This window comes from Tiliqua scincoides, chromosome 2, assembly GCF_035046505.1.
Source record: "Tiliqua scincoides isolate rTilSci1 chromosome 2, rTilSci1.hap2, whole genome shotgun sequence".
NCBI classification, from domain to species: domain Eukaryota; kingdom Metazoa; phylum Chordata; class Lepidosauria; order Squamata; family Scincidae; genus Tiliqua; species Tiliqua scincoides.
This window is the reverse complement of record NC_089822.1, coordinates 137349875-137364308: the sequence shown is the minus strand read 5'-3', so window position 1 is coordinate 137364308 and position 14434 is coordinate 137349875.

Below are 14434 nucleotides of genomic sequence, written 5' to 3'. Positions count from 1 at the left end.
TGAAAACCATTGTCAAAAAGGAATATACCCGGAGGGTTAGAAAATTTTTGAAATGTAAGTTAAATGGTGGGAATACAATTAAGGGTGCCATCCTAACCCACTTTCCAGCACTGGCATAGCTGTGCCAGTGGGGCATGTGCTGCATCCTGCAGTTGGGGGGCAGTCACAGAGGCCTCCTCAAGGCAAGGCAATGTTTGTTCCCTTACCTCGGAGTTGCATTACCTTTATGTCAGTGCTGGAAAATTGGTTAGGATTATGGCTTGAGAGCCTGATCCTGTGGTCCGCGCTGTGCCTCCACGGCGCGGACCACAGTCGCAAACGTGCCATAAGGCACATTTGTGGGGCTTACCGCCGGGCTCCTGCCGTATCTGGCTCAGCTCTGGCCAGTGCTGAGCCAGCACGCAGCGGGCGCCCAGGTTCTGTGGCTCAGTGGTCTCTGTGACCGCCGGGCTGTGGAACGGGAAATGGGGGCATGGTCAGGGGCATGGGGGAGACGTTCTGGGGAGGGGGAGGCGTGGTCGGGGGCATGGGGGAGGCGTGTCAGGGAGTGGGGGAGAGGCAGATCCATGGAACCCAGCTCCACAGGATCCAGGGCGCTCAGGTAGGGCTGCTCGCCCTACACGAGTGCCTTCACTTTAGTGGCAACCAAACAGTTGGCGCTAAAGTGAGTAGCCCCGTTGCGGGGCTGCTTCCCTTACTTGGGGGAAGGGGACGAATGTCCCCTTCTCCCGAGGAGCCTCCTGCAGTAGCACGGGAGGTGCTGGATCCAGCAGGAGCCCTCCATGGAGCCGCAGGGTCCCACAGCTCCGGGCAGCTCAGGATTGGGTTGTAAGGCTATTAACAGCTGGGCCATACCAGTTATATACTGCTGGAATGATTAATTGGACTCAAACTGATTTGGATACCTTGGATTGGAAAACACAAAAATTTATGACAATACACCATGCTTTACACCCACAGAGTGACACAGATTGCACTTGCCTCACAAATCTGGCAGTAGAGGGCTTTTGCGAGTAAAACGAACATTAAGGAACATGCATTGGCTGATTATGTAAAAGAGAGTCAGGAACAGGCACTTGTTGAAGTAAAGAACAGGCACTTCCTAAAAGCTAAGCAAATGAAACAAGAGTATTAAAAATACGCTATAAAAATAAGAACTGAAAATTGGCGCAATAAACCATAGCATGGTCAATATATGCAAAAGATCGAAGACAAAATGGATAATGAAAAAACCTGGCTATGGTTAACATCTGGAACTTTAAAGAAAGAAACAGAATCCTTAATATTAGTAGCCCAAGAGCAGGCTATTCAAACAAATGTAATAAAGGCTAGACTTGAAAAATAATCATATGATGCAAAACGCAAATTGTGCAAAGAAGTCGAAGAAACAATTGATCATATACTTAGGTCCTGCAAGAAGATTGCTCAGATTGATTATAAATTTAGACATGATACAGTGGCTCAGATGATCCATTGGAATTTATGCAGAAACTACATTAAAACATCTATCTCCGGACCAGATCAGACGGAAAGCTCTTCAACCTCTCCAGACTGAGAGCAAAATCCAAAGTCCAGCTGAAATGTCTGCGTGACTTCCTCTTTGCCGACGATGCAGCTGTCACTACCCACTCTGCCAAAGATCTCCAGCAGCTCATGGATCGTTTTAGCAAGGCCTGCCAAGATTTTGGACTGACAATCAGCCTGAAGAAAACACAGGTCATGGTTCAGGATGTGGACTCACCTCCCTGCATTACAATCTCTGAGCATGAACTGGAGGTTGTCCATGACTTTGTGTACCTTGGCTCAACGATCTCCGACACTCATTCTCTCGATACCGAGCTAAACAAGCGCATCGGTAAAGCAGCTACCACGCTTTCCAGACTCACAAAGAGAGTCTGGTCCAACAAGAAGCTGACGGAACATACCAAGATCCAGGTCTACAGAGCTTGCGTCCTGAGTACACTTCTGTACTGCAGCGAGTCATGGACTCTTCGCTCACAACAGGAGAGGAAACTGAGCGCTTTCCACATGCGCTGCCTCCGACGCATCCTCGGCATCACCTGGCAGGACAAAGTTCCAAACAACACAGTCCTGGAACGTGCTGGAATCCCTAGCATGTATTCACTGCTGAAACAGAGACGCCTGCGTTGGCTTGGTCATGTTGTGAGAATGGATGATGGCCGGATCCCAAAGGATCTCCTCTATGGAGAACTCGTGCAAGGAAAGCGCCCTACAGGTAGACCACAGCTGCGATACAAGGACATCTGCAAGAGGGATCTGAAGGCCTTAGGGATGGACCTCAACAAGTGGGAAACCCTGGCCTCTGAGCGGCCCGCTTGGAGGCAGGCTGTGCAGCATGGCCTTTCCCAGCTTGAAGAGACACTTTGCCAACAGTCTGAGGCTAAGAGGCAAAGAAGGAAGGCCCATAGCCAGGGAGACAGACCAGGGACAGACTGCACTTGCTCCCGGTCTGGAAGGGATTGTCACTCCCGGATTGGCCTTTTCAGCCACACTAGACGCTGTGCCAGAACCACCTTTCAGAGCGCGATACCATAGTCTTTCGAGACTGAAGGTTGCCAATACAAAATACATTAAAACAGTTAATAATTGGTGGGAACATAGAGCAGAAAACATGATAGAAAAATGATAAAGTGAAGATCTTGTGGGATTTTCAAATACAAATGGATAAGGTTTTGGTGAACAACCCATCAGACATTACGGTAACAGAAAAAAATTAAGTGACCGTCATTGACATAGCAATATCTGTCAATAGTAGGACTGATGAAAAAGTATAAGAAAAAAGCAGTAAATATTAGGATCTAAAAATTGAAATCCAAAGATTATGGAACAAACCAACAGTGCAGTCCAAAACACTTGAATCACATACAGCGCAATCCTAACCCCAGGTTAGGCTGGCACAAGTCACATGCTGTATGGCATGTCTGCATCAACTCAGGAGTTGGATCCTGGCCCAGCGGGATAAATTTGTGTCAGCTGACCTTGGCTGACACAGGGGTCTGGGTGGCCATAGTGAGGGGAGGGAGGAGGCGTTCTGGGGCCTGGGAAAGGCAGAAGTGAAGACTCCTAAAAGTTCTGATTTCCATAACGTTTCAGAGCAAACCTTTACCCTGTTTGAAAAGGTTCTGGAAAATGTCAAACAGCAGACATAATTTCATGTTTATTATAGGAAGGCAGTTTTCTGAAAAATATTTAGGAAGTTAACCCTTGTGCGTAAATTGTGTGTCCCTATCATTGTTTATCTTGTACTCCTTTATTTGATGTAATGTGGCTTGGATTGTTGTTTTGAAGCTGTACCCTGCAAACCGTTTACTTGTGAGTAGTTCCATGAAATGAATGGAGCAATTGGATGGCTAGCCAAAAATTGCTATTTAAATAGCTTAAAAGTACCCTTGCTGGGAAAAAGTGTCTTAACATAACCACAGCAAAGTGTGTTTATGTGACACAAGTCAATTTGCAAAGCCATAATAATACAACTGAATAACAAAATGAGAACTTTCTCTTTTCTTCAGTACCATTCATCTTTGGAAAGCGCTATAACAATTGGCAGTATTCTTGGTATTTTCAGAAACCCAGACTTTGAAAATGGCCTGTGAATACACAAATAAAAATAGCAGTTCATTTAATTCCCACATGGTACTTAAAAAGTGACATGTGGGAATCATAGATCCTTGCTGTAGTTTGCAGTACTTTAAAACATTTTTAAAACATCATCTGGTATACTGCCAAGACCTTCACAGTTTTATTTATCTGTAATATACATTGATTTTTTCCCCCCTCCATAATAGACCCTTCCTTGGCTCATGTGCCAAGAAAAGAGCATATTGAAGAAGGATCAGGCAAGGAAGACACAATCAAAAGTTGCTACCCATCAGTCACAAGTTCTCATGGGATCCTGGAGGGTTTGATGTGGATCATGTAAGAACAGATATTATGAAAAAGGCAAGCCATAAAAAACTATCCAGAGGAGTATTAAGGAGCTCTCAGAGGTGTGATTAGTGGCAGGGACTGAAAGCAAAGTCCCCAGGCAAGACCTACTGAAGTTGGACAGGCTCCGGGGGGGGGGGGTTAAATTCTGTTCCCCTCCTACTTTGCATGGATGCCCTCCCCACTGTCACCACCTCACTACCTCCTCTGCCCCCTGTTGCTTCTGTGCCCTGTTTTAAAGAAATGCCAAATAAAAGAAGAGTTAAGGAGGTGGCAGCAACAGTGCTAATGATGATCCTTTCTTGTTCCACCATCTCTTTATCGCCTCTGCCACCAGGAACTTCTTCAGAACTCCCAGGATCTCTGCACCTGATCTTTTTGAAGACCTGCCAGCTGGCAGTGCAACCATTTTTCCAAGAGAGCCATCAGGATCAGCATTGCGTTGGCCCCAACCTCCTCCTCTAGCAATGTTGCCATTATTTCTGGAGTGGTGCCTCCTCCCCATCCTCTCAGTTTATCTTCAAGAAGCAAGTAAGAAGAAGATGGGACAGTGGCTGAGCAGAGCTAAGTGGTCAGCCACAGAACGGAGCAGGCAGCAATGTGGTGCAGTTCCCCACTTCCACTATCCTGCTGCTCAGAACATTCAGGTGGTGGGATGGACCAGCCCAGTCAACAGAAGGTGGGTAGCCAGAATGCATCTAATTATCTCTTTCTATAAGAGACCTCTCTCTGATCTCCACTACAGCAATAGGTGGGATTTTTCCTGGGACATCTTCTCTAACCCTTATTCACTGGGGTTGAGGTTGAGCAGTTCTATAGGACTGTTCTACTAAATTGAAGAGTAGACAACTTCTCATACTGAGTCTGTTCAATGGTTCAGCAAGCTCTGTATTGTCGACACTGCCTAGCACAGCTCACCAAAGTTTCAAATGGGAATTTTTCTCTGCTGTAAACTGCAGACATCTGGGATTGAACCTGGGATCATCTGCATGCAAGACAGGGGCATTTCTATTGTATGCTGGTTTGGAAGGTAAGACTATTTTAAAGCATCCTAGACTGCAGTGTCGAATATTCCATGCTGTAGATAAGGGGTATCAAACATTACTGGGCGGGGGCACCTTCCTTATGAGGAAAGGCTATGGCGTTTGGGCCTCTTCAGCCTAGAAAAGAGACGCCTGAGGGGGGACATGATTGAGACATACAAAATTATGCAGGGGAAGGATAAAGTGGATAGAGATGCTCTTTACACTCTCACATAATACCACAACCAGGGGACATCCACTAAAATTGAGTGTTGCGCGGGTTAGGACAGACAAAAGAAAATATTTCTTTACTCAGCGTGTGGTCGGTCTGTGGAACTCCTTGCCACAGGACGTGGTGATGGTGTCTGGCCTGGACACCTTTAAAAGGGGATTGGACAAGTTTCTGGAGGAAAAATCCATTATGGGTTACAAGCCATGATGTGTATGCGCAACCTCCTGATTTTAGAAATGGGCTATGTCAGAATGCCAGATGCAAGGGAGGGCACCAGAATGAGGTCTCTTGTTATCTGGTGTGCTCCTTGGGGCATTTGGTGGGCCGCTGTGAGATACAGGAAGCTGGACTAGATGGGCCTCTGGCCTGATCCAGTGGGGCTTTTCTTATGTTCTTATAAGGCCCACAAGCCAGATATAGGACAAGGCATTTCTTTATCCAGCCTATTTGATAACCTGGCTTTCCCAGCACAGCCCTTTCAGCAGCAGCACTTGTGCCAAGGCTCTGGGAGGGAGAGACAGAAGGAGGCATCAGATACAATGAACACTACAGGGCAAGGGGCAGACCATGAGCGGTGAGAGAGGGAGACACTGCTGAGGTGCTGGAAGAACCCATGTATCACATGGGTCGCCCTTTCAGCAGCATTGCTTCTGGCGAGGCATCACTTTGCAGGTCACCTATCTGCTGCTGAGCTGCAAAGTGATGAATCTGCAGAACCGCTGTTACTGAAAGGGCAGCCCATCTGATAACTGGGCTCTCCAATATCTTGAAAATATGATCAAGATTTGCATATTTTCTCTTCTATCATTTGCAGCTAACGAGGTCCTATGTGATAGCAAAGCGCTTATTTCTGGCCATCATCTGCTTGACGATGTCACTTCCTGCTTAATGATGTCACTTCTGGCCCCCAGCAGGCACCATGAATGCTATTCAGCCCACTATATGAAATGAGTTTGACACCCTGGCTCTACCCAGTACCTAACAACACCAAATGATGGCACACTGGCACTCTCTATGCTTTGAACAACCAGCCATTTGGATTCTGGGTCATGACTGTGAGCATCTTCTCCACAAAAAAGATTAAATCTTTATTAGCAGGATAAATAAGCAATTAATTAGCAGGTTCTTAATGAACACTAAACTTTAAACTTACTGATCAAGTAAGCAATTAAATGAGTAGAGAACACCTGTTAAACCAGTTTTAATTCACTAGTGGGGATATGCTAGCATTTTTCAACGTTTTTCTTTTCATGGCACGCTGACCTCTAGGGTCTTCCTCTCTTGCGATGTCACTACCAGCTTCTGGGAGACTCTTCCAGCTTCAGCAATTTTCATTTGCCATGCTCCAAACTCCTGCTGCGCACCTGCGGACTTTTCACGGCACACCAACGTGCTGCAGCACACAGGCTGAAAATTGCTGAGCTATACCCTTAGTTACTCTGAAATTACAGTAATTTCCTCTGCTCAAATAACCCCAGGACATGTAATTTGGTGGGGGGTCTGAGCATTCTTCACACACATCTCTACATCTGGATGGGAAACGGCACATGCAAAGATATCCTATGTGCATGATTCCTCTATGAACCAGGTTCTTGGGCACATGGGTCCTGTATAAAAATGTTCAAAACCATACCAAGAGCTGTTTGATAGGATGAGCGGGGGGATGCATTCAGTCTTCACACACCCCGGATTCAATGTTAACACTTTTGAAAGGGCCCTTAGTGCGTAGTCCCAGGTACGCCATCTGCATCACGCAAGATCAGGGCGAGAGAACTTCCCATCTCTTTTCCCCACCTTCATGTAGCACACAAAAGTTCTTGCATCCCCATCGTGTCTTTTCTCACCCACTTCTACTTAACCCCATGACAGTTTTGCACCACCATCCACAACTCATTTCCTTTCATTTTGTCAGCTTTGCTGCCGGGGTTAGCTTTATTCGAACAATGATTAATTCAATATATGCTCAGTGCTGCATAACTTGCTCAAATTTGGATAAGTAATTTAGAATCTTTAGCTACAGCTCCCGCCACTTGAAATGGCTGCAGTACATTTTCTTACTTTACATCATTGCTTTTAGAGTTGAATATATATACACCTGGAGTACTTCCTTGAGATGATCATACATTGGTTGAAATAATAAAACAAAATTCAAGTACTTACATATTTTTTTCTACTTTGCTTTTTTAAAAAAAAATTAGATGCTTGAAAAGGTTGCTGATTTCTAGTAAGACACGACAGACAGACCAATTTTAACTAAATCCCCTCGTACCAATGCAGTGACACCAGCACAGGCTACGCTGTATCCTGCAAGGGAATTTCTGCAGCTGGAGATCTCCTTTGAGCAAGGGGACATTTGTCGACTTGCCCCACTGTAAGTCCCAGCAGCCACAATGGAACAACTTGGACATGCACCGGTGATATTGCTGGCGCAAGCCTGTCGGATCAGGTCTGAGAAAGGATACAGCATGCACTGCCATTGTCAATCTCCTTCCCCACTCCTAGGCCCAATCTGCCCACTCTACCCCAGTTGCAAACTTTCCCCTCTTCCACCCCTCCCCCCGCTTCTGAGTTGGACTTACCTGTTCTGGCAGGCATCCCTCTGTGCACTTTGGCCTTGCCGCTGGTGCTGCTGGAAGGTGTGCTGCTTTACAACCCTTTTGGAACCACACTCCACACAAGAAAGTATAGGACTGAGCCATGAGTTCAATAGTTGTCATTAACCACCAGGTATATCGCCAAATTGCTCTGCTGCTACTAAGGAGGAAAATGAAAATATCCTCCAACTTACTCTGCTTATCTAATCATGGTTCTTGGCGCTGGGCTAGCATGAATGGGAGCTCGGTGGTGAGCCTTGCAAACACGTCTTACAGCATGTTTATTAAATCCATTACGGGGTACAAGCCATGATGTGTATGTGCAACCTCCTGATTTTAGAAATGGGTTATGTCAGAATGCCAGATGCAAGGGAGGGCACCAGGATGAGGTCTCTTGTTATCTGGTGTGCTCCCTGGGGCATTTGGTGGGCCGCTGTGAGATACAGGAAGCTGGACTAGATGGGCCTATGGCCTGATCCAGTGGGGCTGTTCTTATGTTCTTATGTTCTTATGTTTGCAATAGTGCTCGGCGGCTCAGAGCCATGTCGCCAAGTACAGGATTGGGCTCTAAGCCACCAGGTCTCATGGGCAGAATTCAAGTCTCTTGATGCTTTGCAGAACCATTTCTTGCTCTGCGGCAGCTTTCTCAGGGAAGGTGAGACTAAGCTGTAAAACTGGCTAAGGCAATGATCTTTCTAAGCTAGCCACCGTTCTGCTCCTTACGGACGATGCTGGTGGGAAAACATCTCTAAGGGGCTGGCTCACTGTTCTGTGGTGCACAGCGCTCTTGGGTTCTCTTGGCATTCCTGACCCCGTTGAGTAAACTATTTCTACTATCAACACAGTCTCTAAGCTGGAAAGTGAAATCCATCATTCATTGAATATCTCGTTTTACATAATTTGCTCCCCAGCCTACCAGTTGGTTGCATTTTTTTTTTAATAAGCAGAAACCCACAGTGCCAGATTGTCAAGAACAGAGGTGAGCGAAGGGAACAGGCTAGATGTGAAAATGAACATTCCTTGCGAACTGATCCCAGTAGTAATTAATGCATAAACACACAGCATTTAAAAGCAGCTCAGACAGTGATCCTACATGCATTTCTATGAAAGTAAACCTGACTGTAATCAAAGAAGATTTATTTCTAGGTAAGCGGCCCAGTTCAAAGAACTGGGAGCACAGCAGAAGGCTGCCCAACTGTTGTGGTGATTGCTAAGCCTCCCTCCCTAGATGCAATCAATCATGCCAACTCAGATAGCCCTGACCACTCCTCCTTGCTTGACTCCTGGGACCTTAAAAGATCTCTAGTTGCAGGAAAAGAGAGCAGAGAGTGCACCGTCAAAACATTCCATGCCTGTCAATGGAAGATGCCTCCAGCAGAACATCTGGCTCCTAACCAGGGCTGGCCCATCCATGAGGCCAACTGAGGACATCGCCTCAGGCAGCACACTGGCAGGGGGTGGCCACCTCTGGAGTTGCTCTAGCTTACCAATCACCATATGTCCTCTTCCATTCTGCCTCTCCCTTTTTCTTCAGGGAGTGTGAGGAACAGAGGCTCTCCCATCATCAGGTGAGAGGGTTAGCATGCCATCTCAGGAAATATTGGGCCAGCCTTGCTCTGAACTATCCATGGGAAGGATAGTCCTAGTTGGGGAGGGGTCAAGTACAGTAGAACTATTCCCATACAGAATGCTAAGGTGCTAGAAATGGGGGTGACAGAAGAAGTAGTGGTTAAGATGTTAACATCTGTGTCACTTTGTCACTGCTGGTTGAAATGTGGCATTTGAATGTAATAAAAAACAGGTAGGAGGAGAAGAAGGAGGGAAGGGTGCCCAGATGTAGTTCTGCCCTCCAACCACTGTGGGTAATTCTGTCAGATGAGGCAGTTCTGAAAATCGGATATTAGCTGGTGCTTATGTGATTCACTGTTGGAATGCCTGCATACTAGGGATGCTTCCAAAATTGTCTGCATCTGAATCCATTCCTGTTCCGTAAAGTTCCCATTGACCTGATCTCATTGCAGTGAAAACTCATGCATTCTCTGTTCTTCCATTTTTGGTTTTTGAATTTTGTATCGAGCCCTAGGCAAGCACAGTCTGCTGCAGCTTTCTGTTCCTGCAGTTCATTTGTACATTTCCCCTCTGTGCCTTACAAATGCAGACTGATAAAACAACTCAAGAAAGCAACTTTGACATGATTGTGCTTACAACTGTCTCCAAAGTCTTTTTTGTGCAGTGATTTACGAATGTGCAACAGCACATGTGTACATTGGTAAAACACCACAAGAAAACCATCTTGACGGGATCATATCGAAGAATAACATACAAACTAATAACCATATTTTCACAATGCACATACTTGCATCAATAACATCGAGGGAGAGGGGAGATGCAGATAAACTGAGAGCCCAATCCTATGGTTTTTGCAGCTGTAGCATGTAGCAGTGCCAAAATGGGGGGAGGGATTGGAAGGCTTGAGAGGGGAAAAAGGAAAAATATTTTCCCTTTGGTTTCTAAACAGAGGACTGAATTAAAAAAAAATTACAAAAAAAAGGATTTGGCTCAGCTTTGGATTGTGAGTACTCGAAATGGTGTCACCGCACCAGTTAATGCAGGAGGTCAAGTTTTTGCAAAAGAGATTAATTTATATAGTGTATGTGCCCAGTTTAATTCTCTTCTATTTCCTATCCAACTCAAGAGTGACAATGAATTGAAAGGAAATGAGCCTATCCTTGATGCAGCATTGGAAAGAAGTCTGGCCATTCTCACTGCTTGAGCCCCTTGATGAATGAGGAGGCCTCTGCATAATAAAATATGAGTGCTTAAAAATGAGATGAATGACAACTTCATTGCTCCATGACACCCTAGTGCTTACCTAGACAATCAAACGTGGTTGTTACAGGAGCTGACTTTTATTTCTGCTTGACAATAGTGAATGGAGTTTTGAAAAAAATTAATGGCATCTCTATTATTATCAATAACATCTCCCTCATCCCCTGTGATACGGGTAGCCCAAACCTAATCTATGCTGGTGGGGCTGCATGGCTGATGCGGACCCAGTGCAGCTCAGGACATGCATGGAGGTTTCCTCGGGATAAGGGGATTTATGTCCCATATGTGTGTCCCATGTGTCCTATGTGTGTCCCATAGACACAGCTGGGGTTTTACTCAGGGTAAGGGGATTTATGTCCCCTTAACCTGAGTAAAACCCCAGCTGTGTCTATGGGACTTCTCAGATCCACACCAGATATTTAGCTGGTGCAAATCCAAGAAGCCTGGTGTAACGCCAGGCAGACCAGGAGAAGGCAGAGGCCTTTCCATCAGTCCCGCACCCTCCCAGGCCCAATCCACCCCATTATGCCCTCTGCCACCCAAAAGCCCCCTCCCTGCCTCCAAAACACCCTCCCATCACCCACTCCCAGCCACCACGCCAACTGGCACAGCTTTTCCTGGGCCAGCCAGTGCTGCTCCAGGATGCAGCACAGACAGTTAGCACAGCACTGTTAGCGGAATATACAAAAAAGGCAGCAGAATTCTGACACCAAACAAAATGGTAACAATGCCAGTTGGTGACAGACAGCAGGGCAGGTGGAGGTCATCCCAATCTGCCAAGCCAAGGAACTCCAGAGAGTGGACAACCCCACCAATAAGGCTCTTTCCCATGTGACTATCCACTGCCCCTCAGTTGGGGCCCTGAGGGCAAAACACAGAGCAGGGGCATCCTCCAATGAGCATTCAGGGAAGTTCTGTGAGTTCACAGTAACTGGGAGGAAAATATAAGTCCTTAAAAGAGGGCTGCAAACTTTGAATAGGGATCTTTGAATTCCCTGATGATGTAGTGGGAGGGAAAGCAGTGTGGCTCTCCCACCAATTCCATTGTCGATAATGCAGCTCATCCTTTCCTCAGTGCTGTGTGGCTCACATGGTATCTTGCCAGCCACATCAGGCTGGGAAGGGAATGGATTACAGGACTGGGGAGGAGATGCGTGAGAGAAGGCTTTGTGTCCTTGTCTGTCATCACATGTGGGATTTAAATGTACGAGAACCAGGTGGCATCTCTGTCTTGAAGCTTACAGGAAAGCAAGGACATATGAGGCTGTTGGGAAAACAACTTCTAACATGCCAGTTTTAGTGCTGTATTTCTGCATTTAGAAACACACACACATGATCATAAATTTATGACACAATATACTAGTCTTTACGAAAGATCAGATTGTGCCTATGACAAACACATACCCTGTGGCTGACCTTTCCAATATTACGAAGATGCATGTCTTCAGCTGTTTCTGCTTGCTTCTCTACACACAGATTTAAATACAAGAAGCATAACAGGCAGAGATGAACCTGTACACACAGAAAAGAGACATTTCTAGTGGATGCTTGGACAATTATAATTGGCTTGATGCTGTAAAGAAGGATGGAGAAAGTGGCAGCCTCTGGGTTAAGAGAAAGGTCTTGTGTCCTTGTGGCTGTTATCCCTTCCCTTTTCTTCACCAAAGTTTGTCTGTTTGGCCCCAATAGGAAGAAGAAAGGGAAAGAGAAAGAGGTAGGAGAGGGGACGAAGGAGAGAGAAGACACATACCGTAAGAAAGAGTTTGAGAATTAAGAATCAATCAACTTCCTTCTGTCCACATTTTGTCTATGCATCCTCCTTACTATGATCAAGATACAGAGCCTATTCTATCCAGCTTTCCAGTGCTGATGCAGCTGAACCAATGGGATGAATGCAACATCCTAAAGTGGGGGGCAGAAATGGAAGCCTGCATATATACCCATATATACTTCTGTAAAAGCAGATCAGGTGTATATATATTATGTATTATGTATGTGTGTGTGTGTGTGTGTGTGTGTGTGTGCAGAGAGAGAGAGAGAGAGAGAGAGAGAGAGTCAATTTCCAAAATGCAGTGGGAATCATAATCCATACATGTGATCTACTTTTACAGAAACATGAGCTTTTTCTTTTCCAGGGAACAATTAAAGCTACAGATTTTCATGAAAGCAATGTTTAATTAAAGTGATGTTGTTTGACTTTTTTAGTCCTTATATAATGAGTCAATTTAGCTAAAATAGCATCTCCATAAAGCATAGTACTTTATTTTTCCAATCTCCAGTATTTAGCCATAATTGCTGCAGTAATCATATGAGATCGTAACTCGTAGTAATTTCTAATTAAATCCTTCGCATAGGTCAATAAAAATATAATAGGATCTAAACTTACAAATACCTTTGTGATTCTATGCAGTGTATTTTGTGATATGAGACCAATATTTCCTTACAACTGAATAGGTCCGCCATAAGTGGTAGAACGTTCCTGTTCCATTCTTCCGTGTCTTACATGTCTGTTCTTAAGTGACAAACATTCATCTTCAGCATGTGCGTGCTCTACTTGGACTGGGTATTTAAGGATGTGTACCTTTCCTTCACACTTTATACAATATGGAAGCTGCGCAGAACACCCGTGCACTTGGGGAAAACCTCACTGCAGATGCAAAGCCATGATTTGCAGTACATTCATGGCAAAGAAGTGTGCCACATATAGTGTAAAAAACACTGTGGCCCCAATCCAGCTGCAGTCATAGGCAACTAGTCATATGTTGTTATGACGATATGTGAGAGAGGGCCCTCTCTGTGGTGGGACCTTGTATATGGAACTCCCTGCCAGTAACTGCCCAAGAGCAGCTGAAAACACATTCATTTGCTTTCCACCTTGGATCCTTTGGTGTTGCCTTGGTTTGTCCTGTTCATGCTATCTGATGTGTTTTTATTGTGCTGGGCTGTGTTCTTTGTAATTTTGTTTTTGTATGCATTTGTTTTCATTGTATTGCTTTTAAATGTGTTATGAGCCATTCTGGGTGCCTCCCAGTGGGTAGCTCCACATCTTCCCAGTGACAGACCTCCCATTAAGTTTGATGGGGCAAATGTCCCAGACATGAGCCTCTAGGGCCCTGCAGAAGCTTCTCTGAGGCTCCCAACAGGGTTGGAAACTGTGCTTCTGGTTTCCCAGAAGCACAGTTTATAGCATCGGGTAAGCTTCATGAAGCTTCCCCGATGTGCATTTAGGTCATGCGAGGCTCCGTGAACCTCAGGTGAGTGGGGTTGGGGGCAGATTTCTGCACAGCGGGGACAGTGACAACCAGCAGGGGAGAGCCATTGTAGACCTTTGCCGCAGGGCTAGGGAGGTCCACTGGATCCACCCCATTCCCGTTAAACAAAAGATGCATCCAGCCAGTTCAATAGGGTACAGATGAGCAGCGTGGTGTAGATGTGCACCCAGATGTACTGAAGACAGCTGACATATAGAGATCAACCCAGCTAAATGGTTAAAGAGGCACCTTTTCAGTGATTTTTCTCTTATATTTAGCAGCAGGTGATCAAATGTCTCCATTCACTCCAGCATAACATCTTTCAGTAGCTCTAAGCCTCCCAAAGCAGTTTACATAGCAAAATCCATGAAAATTATGTAAATTGCTTTGCAAACTCTTTTGTTAAAAAGTGGTATGTAAACACTGTCAATTGATGGATAATGAAGTTCTTATAATGCAGTTCTCAAAAGAGCTGATATAGCAGAAGAATGTGACATATAGAGATTGATCTTGTTGGGCTGGGACATCCACGTGAGTGCCCAGCTGGTGCATGAAACTACC